General features: G+C 41.3%; 1 long non-coding RNA gene across 1 annotated transcript; it reads left to right on the forward strand.

The window, feature by feature from the left end:
* Nucleotides 1-575: 575 nt before the first annotated feature.
* LOC125009916 lies at nucleotides 576-11,060 on the forward strand. The gene is made up of 4 exons (XR_007112993.1): nucleotides 576-831; nucleotides 8,299-8,361; nucleotides 8,846-8,995; nucleotides 10,958-11,060. It is a non-coding gene; the product is annotated as an uncharacterized LOC125009916 (long non-coding RNA).
* The last annotated feature ends 242 nt before the right edge of the window (nucleotides 11,061-11,302 follow it).

The following is an 11,302-nucleotide window of genomic DNA, read 5'->3' on the forward strand; positions in this document are numbered from 1 at the left end:
AGACGAAGGCAATAAAACAATTCCAGTTGTAATGAGACAGACAGTTGAGTATCTGTACACTCGCGCATGATAATGAATCTAAATGAGTGATATTAAAACCGGAGGCGGGAGCAACAACAGCAGCCGCTGCCGTGTGTGTAATCCCCTCAGAGCAGGTCGACCGGCAGACCTGGAGCCAAGGTTGCACACACAAATTGGTTCTCCAGGTTCATCAGAGAAGCTCTTCATCAACCAGTGGAGTGTGAGCTCTCGACAAAGAAGATGTATGATACTTAGATCACCAGCAGCCTCATTCTGCATGTTCAGTGGAGCACGGAGTGATGGTGAAGCAGCTATGGGACACATACACGTGGGATCTGTTTCTGTGCTCAGTTAATTCCTTTTGTTTCATGCTAAAACCACTTTGTGGAATTTACTTTACATTCAGTTTCTGGCAACTAAAAAAAGGAAAAGAGAAAGCTTCATCTTGCGTCTGATTAGCTTAGCATGGGGACACTGACTGTCAGGGTTTGCAGGTGGCGGGGTTCGAACTAGGCTCAGGACAAGGCAAGCTGGGGGGGGTGGGGGTGGGGTGGAGAAGACGTGAACATGGAAGGATAACAGTCACGTGACAGAGAATAAAGGTGTGAGCAGAGGGATGACAAGACACAGGTGAAACCGATGAAGCAATCAAGGGTAAAACACAGGAAGAAACCAGACAAGAAACCAAGGAACTTAACAAAATAAGATGTAAGAAAGTCGTGGTGAAATGACAGAATCATGACAATGGCACACCAAGTCAACTGTGAGCCCCTTCAATGAGCATCCGGGACCCTAGTATCTGTGCACACGGTGAGTGAACTATGCAACTATTGAGACTGCAGCCTTAATTGAAGAAAATGACCAGAATAGGAGTCGTACTCATTAACATTCAGACAGAATCAGGACAGACATGAGATCAGCTTTCTTCTGTGCGATGGCTTCCGGGCCCTCAAGACCAACTTTCTCATTTGTTGGTGTTTGGGGAGGGCGTAGATTTGATTTTCACACTGGTGAAGGACATAATAGGACTTTTTTTGACGACGTGTCTCACACCACTGACTCTCGTTGGAATCCTGTCCCAAGTTTTGAGACTGTTTAGGATGTTGAACCTGCGGCAGAACAAGTCGGTCCGAGAGACTTCTCTGACTGGCTGTTCAGCTTAGAGAAATCACAACTTGTTTTCCTTCTTCCTCTCACCTCATTTATTCATTAATCCCAGCAGACAGTGGGGGGAAGAAGCAGGGTTCACCCTGGATGGGTTGCCAGCCCATCACAGGGCTAACACAGAAAGACTAATCACCATTTACACTCGCATCCACTGAGCCATCACAAATACAAAAACAAGAAGTGATTGAACAGTCCAGCATGCTGCATTTATCTTTTACATGTCATTTTGGAGCATTTGTTGAAAAAACACAATTTTGTAACTACAAAAAAAAAAAAAAATATGCGGCCTACTGAAACAGGGCATTTGAAAGTCAGAGAAAATGTCTGTGTATCAGAATGAACTGTCATCTATCCTTTCCCCAAAGCCACACTTTCAGTTAACTATGCAACTATTGAGACTGCAGCCTTAATTGAAGAAAATGACCAGAATAGGAGTCGTACTCATTAACATTCAGACAGAATCAGGACAGACATGAGATCAGCTTTCTTCTGTGCGATGGCTTCCGGGCCCTCAAGACCAACTTTCTCATTTGTTGGTGTTTGGGGAGGGCGCAGATTTGATTTTCACACTGGTGGAGGACATAATAGGACTTCTTCATAGCAGGACATCTGAAGCAAAATCTCATTAAAAAATACATCTGTGAGGGATTCAGATGAAGGTTTTGTGTGTATGTATACAATAATATGTCACATTCTGTAATCCTATAATTTACAGACAACTACGATGGATGACGAGGAAGAAGCAGAGACTTTGTAATGTAATCAGTCATCTTTAGTTTCAGTTCATATGAGCTTATAAACTTACGGACAGTACTAAACTGATTTAAACGCTTCTTGTGTGGTCCACACATGTCGTACTTCTTTTAAACCAGGTTGTGAGAACATTCAGACTGTTTTGCAGCAAACTGCGTATCTATTTGATTCTGTGTGAAATGCTGTAGCCCAGCATCACCGGACCATTCATTCATTCACCCATTCTGCACCGTTTCACACACCAATGACCTCAAGTCAGGCTCAAGTAAATCAATTCAAATCAGATCAGCTACATACAGCTACATCAGCTTGTTCTCTGCATTTAACCCACCCATGTGCATGTACGCAGAGAGTAGAGAGCAGAGCACAGTTGGAAAGTTAAATTTATTTAATATCAGTATATGACATTTTATTGCAGTTTAAAATTGAGTTTCAGACTTAGGGCCAACGTCTACACTCAGTTCTCGTTAATAAAAAATGACACTGAGATTATTTATACAAATTACCCATTCACATGTGTAGCACTGGCCTGAGCAGACAAGAGAACACACAGCACAGAGAGCGTACAGGAGGTTCACTACAGCACTGTCATCCTGGGTACAGCCAAGCACCTGAACTCATCACTTTTATTAGAATGCGGTGCTGCTCACCAGCTGGACTGCAGCAGGTCCAGATGGTTCTGCTGCATTCGCCCCGGGCCACATTCAGCACTATACTACAATTATAGCAGATGCACAGATAGTTAAACATGTTCAATTAATTTTTTTACTAGTAAATGTGTCATATAACCCTGAATTATTTTATTTTGTATTCATAAGCCTTTTTGTAACAGGAAGGTTAGTAAAAAATATTTCACATAATGTGTTTTTATTTATTTTTCTGACAGATAGCATATGCTAATAGAAGAGAATTTGTAACCCTCACTTGTCTCTTTTATTGTGATGGTAAATGGTCTTGTTTTTATGTAGAGCCTTTCCACCTAAAGCTATTTACAGTCACAGACACATCTACTCATTCACTCACACAAGCACACACACATCCACACACCACTGCCAACCACTGGGAGCAACAGGGGGTTCAGTGTCTTTCTCAAGGACAACTCGCTCTACCTACTGAGCCAGTCACCCTCTGCATTTCCTACATTAAGCTACTTTTGTGCTAGCTCCGCCAACATTTACCCATTACCTTTGTTTTCGTGACTTACGCCACCACCTGAACGCCAAGCATTTTGGAAGGTTTTATTTTGGTAGACACTTCCCTTTTTTGCAGATTTGTACTCACCTGTGTTTCATTAGTCCATCTTTATTTTGTGTACTTATAGTCCCTCTACCATTTATCAAGCCCTGACTTTCTATGTGACAAACATGTATGAAGAGTCTAGAGGTAGAATCTAGAAGAAAGCTGATGTTCGAATGATAATGTTAATTATCCCCACTGTACCTACCCACAATTGCATGTTTTTATCTTGACTGTATAGGTTTTGACAGTTTTTCATTGGCACTGTTGGCCCAACCTAGCAACAGTAACATGGGAAGTCAGTGACCTGCAAAGGGTCAATGACTTGAGCATAGGTTAGTGTTATGTTACCAGTACCACCCAAAAACTTTAAAGTTTAAAACTTGAGTTTAATGTAACCATAAGCATAAGCATTCAGTTTAAAAAAGGTTGTTGAACCCATCGTTACCAGTAGTGAAGACATTTACTATTGAATATAATGTGGGTTGTCAAATAAATCTTTTGCAGTATGAAATTACTGTTTGTTTTATGTTAAACTCACAGTGAAATGGAGTTCACCCCTCGGACCCAAAGGATAGTGCAACGTACTTCCCTGTTCTTCTCAACAGTTGATTAGAAATCTGTGAGTGTAGCCTTTTTGGACGTGACTGTGCTTTGTCAGCAGTGTCTGGCAGGCAGCTCTCAGGTTTTCACTGCGTCCCATCTGTCTTCATCTCCCCTACTTTTTAATGATACCACCATTATTACAGTCATCAGGAATGACCTAAGCTGTTTTGCCTAGATCTTTAGATGTGTTAAAATGAATCTGATTAGTGTATCAAGAAACGAATCCCGCTGCCAGAAAGTGCACCCACACACAACAATGACATCAGTTACTGACTGTGCTGCGTACAGTAAGGGCAGATACAGCTCACTGCGATGAACTTACTCCAGCCTGCAAATGAGATGGATCCACATCTCGCACGTTTTATTCTAATATGTCTCTAGTCTTTTGACGAAAAAGACAGAAAACATACGACATTTTTTATCGTCCATGCATTATCACTTATCCTCTAGGGTCATGGGGACACTATCCAGGCACTTTCGGACATTCATATACTACTTATTTTTTTCCTTTATTGATTGCTCATGGTGAAATCCTTTCTCTGCATTTAACCCATCCACTCCTGATGTATTCACTTGGAGCTGAGGAAATCCATATATGCAGCAGCCAGGGAGCAGTCTGGGTTTTAGGAGCTTGCTCAAGACACCACATAAGACATAGGGGGATGCAAACCTTCCAGTCCCACAGCTAATCACAGAATGCACCTTTTTTGTGTGTGTGTTTGTGCGTGTACATAACAATGAATCCATGCTATATATTGAATGATAACAAATGTAGCCCAGTGACATAACAGTCTTAATGAAAATGCAGTTTCGCAACTGTGGGTATGTCAAATAAAATCATGACAATGCACTCTGGTCAGAGCCGTGACTATTACAGTAAGGCAGAGACTGTAAATGTGTGTCTTCTGGGGTCCTGTGGTGATGCGTGTTTAAATTGAAACTAAAAGATGCCAACGGAGCACAGACTGCTGAGACAGCATCTCAGTAATAGTGTTTCTGACAAGAACACCAAAGGACAACAGCTTCTGCATTATTTGACCACATTCACGCTGACAATGAGGAGAAGTTAATGTAATAAGGCGAGTTTGTTGGGTAGATATTTGTTATGATGTGTAACAAAGTTCAGTTTCATTAAAACTTACGCAAGGTAGTAACACAAAGCACCGTCACAGAAAAGCAGGTGAGTCCAAGGTGAGTCCTAACTACATGTATGCGCGTGCACGGGTGAAACCAAGGATAATCCATTATTCATCCCACAGTGGAGATATTTGCAGTCTTGCAGCAACATGCAGTTTAAGAGACCTTGCACACAGGAGATGCTACAGTGTTAAAAGTATTAAAAAATATAGAATAGAAGTTGCGTGCAAACTAAACTATGTTAACATAAGTAGCATGAGTAGATTGTCCTGTGTAAGCTTGGTTGTACAGCCTCATAGCAGCAGGAATGGAGAACCAGCCCACAGCTGTGACATCCCTTCACATCAGGTATGACAGCTTTGCTATCATCCTGCAGTCACCCACCACCTCCACAGGCTCAAGAGGGCAGCCCTGAACAGAACAGGCCTTCTTGACAAGTCCGTTCAGTTCCTGTCTGTCACTGAGATGCTGCCACTTCAGATCACTCCATAGAAGAGAGTCATAGAAAGACCTCTGTAGTGTTCCCCTCCACAAGGACACAAGTGTCCTTAGCAGGTAGAGTCTGCTCTGGCCTTGCTTGTAAATTGCACTAGCATGGTCAGCCCAGTCTAGTTTTTTGTTCTGGTGAGCACCCAGGTACCAAAAGGAGGCAACTGTCTCTATGTCCATTTCCTGAATGTTCACTATGGGGCAACGTTTGTTAAGTTGCGCATGTTAAAATGAGTACACAAAGTTTCCTACATTTAGCTCCAAAAAAAATAAGGTGTGAATATTTCAAAGTCACTTTTTTTATCATTAAATGCTTTTATCGCTAAATGTTAAATCTAAATGTTAAATCGTTAACATTTAGATTTAACATTTAGATTCAATAAAACTAAGAATTAATTGGATATATTTATGAAAAATAAATATGAATACACTGACAACATTCTGCTTTTCCCTGATTTTAACCGTACCATGGCTACCCAGAACAGATGGAAAGAAATATACATTTTAACTGAATGTATTTACAAGATCCGCCATAATCACCCACCATCACTTCAAAACTCACTTCAAGTCTTGAGGCAAGTGATTGCTTGTTCGTATAGAGTTTATGGTCCATAGACAAGACAGATTACAGCCTTAGTAATGTGTTGGGTAATAGCTGCCTTTAAGTTTGAAACCGTAAATAAACACACTAATAAAGGAGGCAGCATAGTCGTTTAGTGTGCAATCTCAAGATCAGGATGACGATCACTGAAGTCAGCCAACTAAGCAAAGTTGTCCCTGTACAACACTCACCCCTAACCCTGCACGTAATGAAGCATACTGTAAATCACTGTAATATCTCTAAATAATATTAGCTCCGCGATGCTCCACTACCCTGGCATACACCACCAGTGCTGGCAGCCCGCCCAGAAACCCTTTAAATTAATGAGACAACTGTATGTGTACTGTGTCCATGTGATTTCTTTGGAACTGTACCCGTACCGCAAGCACACACTTCTGTCACCTCACTGCTGGTATCGGGATTAGGGTAGGATTTACGAACCTGTGATCAGGCTGAGAGTTGTACGCGGAGAAAGTATAGCTTCAGATAACTTTTTGTTTTGTAGCCGTACACAGGAGCATTAAGCTGAAAGGACACTGATGGAGACAAAAATAGAACAACTGTCTTGGTTCACCGGTCACTGGGGTCACTCTCATTTCATTGTAACTGTCTCTAGCTCCAAAAAAAACAACCTCTCTGCATGTTACGTGCTACAACGAAGGTAGGTCAAGGTGGAAGTTGATGACGGATGAGGTGGTTCATCACACTGAAGCATTAGGTTTGGTGTAATTCTTTCTTAAGCATTCACTTTGAGAATAGTGGTCCACTAAATTGTACTGTTATCAGGGGAGTTCACACCATTGCTCCGCATTTCATGTTTGTGTATTTTCTATAGAGGTTATGTATTAACGTCGCTACCACCCAGTCCCATGCCCCCTTGAGAGACAAAAACATGGCGAAATGTAGCAGTAAATAGAGCGAGACGAGGAAAAATGTGGTTTATCAGATTGAATTAAAGGCAATTGGACTCGATAATGATCCATACTAACAAGTATAGATTGGAAAAGTGGTTTAACCTAAGTTTCAGTTAGTTTTAGGTCATTTCTGTTATGACAACTCTAGCTAAATAAAAGCTATTGCTAACGCTAAGAACTTTACTGAAAAGCAACGTCAGCCATAAAACACTGTAGCGTTAAAATGAGGAGTGATCGCAAATATTCCGTTTATTATTATTTATTGTTGTTGTTGTTAGTTACTGTCGGCCATAACTACGCCAAACCAACAAAATTGACCAACTTATAACTAACTTATAGCCCTCCGGACATAACTTAAGACTTAAGGCATGACTTCATCAGCAAATACAGCATGAATTAATATTACCTGAGACTAAATGTGCACCACAACACCAGGCGTCTGTGCCTGGATTCCAGTTGTTTTTTTGTAATGCAGCAATTTATTTACTTTGGGAGTCAGATATACAGTATCTGTAAACATATATCTCTGACTGCTTTTCGAATCTGCTATTCACCTTTTTTAAAATTAATTTTACAATTTAGACACTATTAAAGCCTATGATTCAAACTAATGCTGCTAATCTCCACGCTCAGCTGTCACTTTTTGCCACTCAGTGGCCGTAACCATGGAGACTTTGCTAGCTGTGACATCACGTCCATCAAACTTTTTGAGTCGTCTGGTTCGTTTCATGTTACTCCCATCTACCATTGCCAACAACAAATGATACAACAAATATCTCTGATTTAATTCAAGGAGCTCGCAGCACAACCTGTTGTCTCATCTGCATCATCGGGGCTGAACAGATGCACCGGTCCATACCTCAGGATGGTTGATGTCTTTTACTGCTTTAAATGTCATGACATTGTCTGGCTTCAGGTCTGAATGAATTATTCCTACTGAATAATGAAATTGCAGAGTTGTATCCAGCGTAAATGGCCAGTGACATCGTGCATTGTTGGATGAGCTCTGGATGAAAGGCTGCAGTTTATCTCTGGCAAAATTCCAACTGCGGTTTCTGACTCAATAAATCTTCAAGTCAAATAGTGTCACTGCACAAATGATGATGGATACAAGTTCGGTTATAGTCTTTAAAATGAACACAGAATACTTTCCAAATCTCTGCACGTGTACTGTCACTCTGGTGGTTGCACATGTAGGGACACCCCTAAGAAAAATGACTGAATGCACCTGTTCGTGTAGTTGACTGTAAATGTCATGTAACTTTTGGAGTTTGTGTTTCTGTGCCTTGAGTACTTTGTCTGCTTGTCTGTCATATTTTAGCCTTTTTTTTCCAGTCAGCTTCATTTATTCATTTGTATTTTTCTATTTTGAAGGACTTCAGATTGGACTGTTTGGATTTCCTGCTCATCACTGCCAAACCTTTTTGTTATCTTTAAGTAAGTTTCATTAAAGCTGTGTTTTTTTTGCGCCCTACCTAGTAGTCTGCAGATCTTGAATCAGACTTGAATTTGAAACCTCTTTAGGGGAACACGTCTTGCCACGAGGGCTCCTGCCGAGAGGCATGTTAGCATCTCAGCCTGTCGTCTCCCAGCCTGACACCTCACCACATCCAAGTGCCATGCAAGTCAATCGACACCTTACCCCGTACTTGCACCCAGAGCCATTTCCCCTCCAAGTTCAGCTAAACTGGACTGAATGGGGTTGTCAAAATAATAGAAACATGCGTCAGTATTGCAATTAAATAGTACACACCACAGCCCCCACAGTGAACATATCACAACAAACTTTGTACTTAAAGAGCTGACAAGTGAGTGTAGATTTGATGTGAGTGAAATGTGTTTTAAATTATTGTACAGTTGAAATGTTGAATTGTATTTTGCACCTCCTGCTTTGCTTCATTTCTTCTACTGACTTTTCCAGGGGAGCGACGCCCGCATCGTGCACCTGGCCAGCCGAGGAGGTTTAGGAGATCAAGTTCGCCAATGACACACGTGGTCATGTCTGGCCAGTCGACTCCCACGAATACAGCAAAAAGCAGACATGCACAGGGTTCTGTCAGAAGGAGGAAAGGTGAGAAGTCCACGCAGAGTAAATGTGACATTTACAAAAGTCTAGCATGACAGATTTTCAGTTCATCAGTTTCTGCTTCATCCTGCAGTTTTTATGTCCAAAAGGTAAAATGTACGTTCAATATCATATTGTCATTCACGGGTGCCTGTGTCCTTTTTGTTGGTCTCCAGCTGACCCCCCGCTATACACGGCATTATTTCCCTCGGCACCAGCCTGCATTAAGCACTTTTTGTTTCTTAAACATTATGGTATCAGCTTCTCACACAGGACTGGAGGTGCAGTGCATTATCAGCACTTGGCACGAACAAGTTCACTTTTTGACAAAATAATGTATAACAGAATACATTTATTTAAAACTAATGAGCACATAATGTAACCCACTGCAGGCAATAGTGAAGTTTAAATACTTTTTTTTTACCAGTGGATATAATATGGACTGTCTTCTAGGACCAGATCATCTTTAAATATATTGCACCTCCCCTGTCACTATCATACATCTTTTTGGATCTTGTTTTCTACCTTTCTATCTTCTGTTTTGAGGTCCATTGTGGTAACCGTGTCCCAGTAGCGGATGGAAAGCTCACCAGGTCATGGTTTGACTGTCCTCTCTCCTTATAGCCACTGACAGCGTCTTTGCCCAAGCCTCCGTCGCAGTACAAGTGTTAATGTTTGACATACCTCGGAGTTAAAGTGAGGACATGCTGCGTTCGAGTAACACCCTGTCCCTAAGCGTTGGCTAAATGACAAAGTTGCGTGTGAGAGCTATGATTTATGGGCTCTTATAGCTGGTAGCCTTGACCAAGAGTGTGGATTACGGTGACGGTCAAAATGGAAAGCTTCCACCCTCTGTGTGACTTCCAGATAAAGTGAGATTCTGCAATTTTATGTTAAATTAACCGTAGTGACTGGAATTAAAGCTAATAAGTCAGATGACCAGAAGACAAAGTAATCATCCAGCCAGCATTTAGTCTCACATCTCGCTTTAGATTGTTTTACGGTTTGATTACAGTACAGGATGATTAAACATGAATTTTTGAATCCACTATACAGCCAGCAGAGGACACTCCTCGTTATGAGATCAGTTGGTGACGCTTTATCATCTTTTCTAGCCTCAGGGTCAAACACTGTTGTTGCAGACGTTTGTGAACTTCTATACACTATACTGTCAAATACAGTATATCCCTGTTACACTGCATCAGAGGGTCAGCAAAATATATATTTTTTTGTGATTTGTGTGCAATAACTCCCCGTCAGGTCTGTGGGATCGATAACTGCCCAAGAACAAACTGCTGTTAATTTAGTATTAAATATTGATTCAAGTCATTCAGCAACGTCGTGGGAGTACGTCGTGCTCCTGATACGTTTCATTTAAAAGCAGCGGTCTAATGCTTCACTTCATCACACTGAAATGTTTGCTCGTTAGATTTAATGTGTGAGATACGGATATTTTTGTGTTTTGGTCACTGGCAGTGGGGATGCCAAGTTTGGTCTATCAACCACTTTGACCTAGACTGGAGTATTCTAAGAACTACTGAGTGGATTCACATGAAATGTTGTGCTTGCCTTCACTGTTTCCAAAGAAAACTGGTGATATGTTAAAGCATGCAGCATTTGAATTACTGTAACTCACTGTGGTTTGCTCTATTGACAAAGTTCAAAGTGTGGCTGAACACTGGGAAGTTGTGCTTTTGTCTAGAAGACAAGGGTTTAACTAACTAACTAAAACTAAACAACTCTCTCTTCCTGGGGTTAACCCGGTGTTGCGTCGCTCCCCAACCTGCAGCCAACAGCAGCGATGCATCATCATTACCGTAATGGCAGCTTTTTACCCAGAAAGCGCAACTTCCCACTAAAACTGACAGTCACTCTCTGTCTCAAATGCTACAGTTGACAGTAATAAATTGAAAATTAAGCTCATTTTGGGAAGATTGTAAGTGACAATGATGGTTATCTGCTTGACAGGAGGTGTCGTCCATTCTCTGCTTTAGATTTTTACATCTGACTGGAGTGCAACCACCACCAAGCCACTGATTAAAGGGTCGTACTGTGGAGGCAGATTTTAAAGTCGTGTAATTAAAAGTGCTTTCGCCTCTGGCACATTGTGCCAATTGTTTATGCAAGATCTCTCTTTGTGTGATTTCCCCAAGCCCCACCAGCTGCACGTTTCTGCAGATCCAGCAAAACTGTCTCCATTTGCTGGGAAATTCATCAAGTCAATTATTGAGTTAATTACTTGGATTTATTTGCTTCTGTGCACAGTGAACTTCTAAACACATTATACATTCAAGATGCAGTCAGCGAAATCTT

This window comes from Mugil cephalus, chromosome 6 (genome assembly GCF_022458985.1).
Source record: "Mugil cephalus isolate CIBA_MC_2020 chromosome 6, CIBA_Mcephalus_1.1, whole genome shotgun sequence".
Taxonomy (NCBI): Eukaryota; Metazoa; Chordata; class Actinopteri; order Mugiliformes; family Mugilidae; genus Mugil; species Mugil cephalus.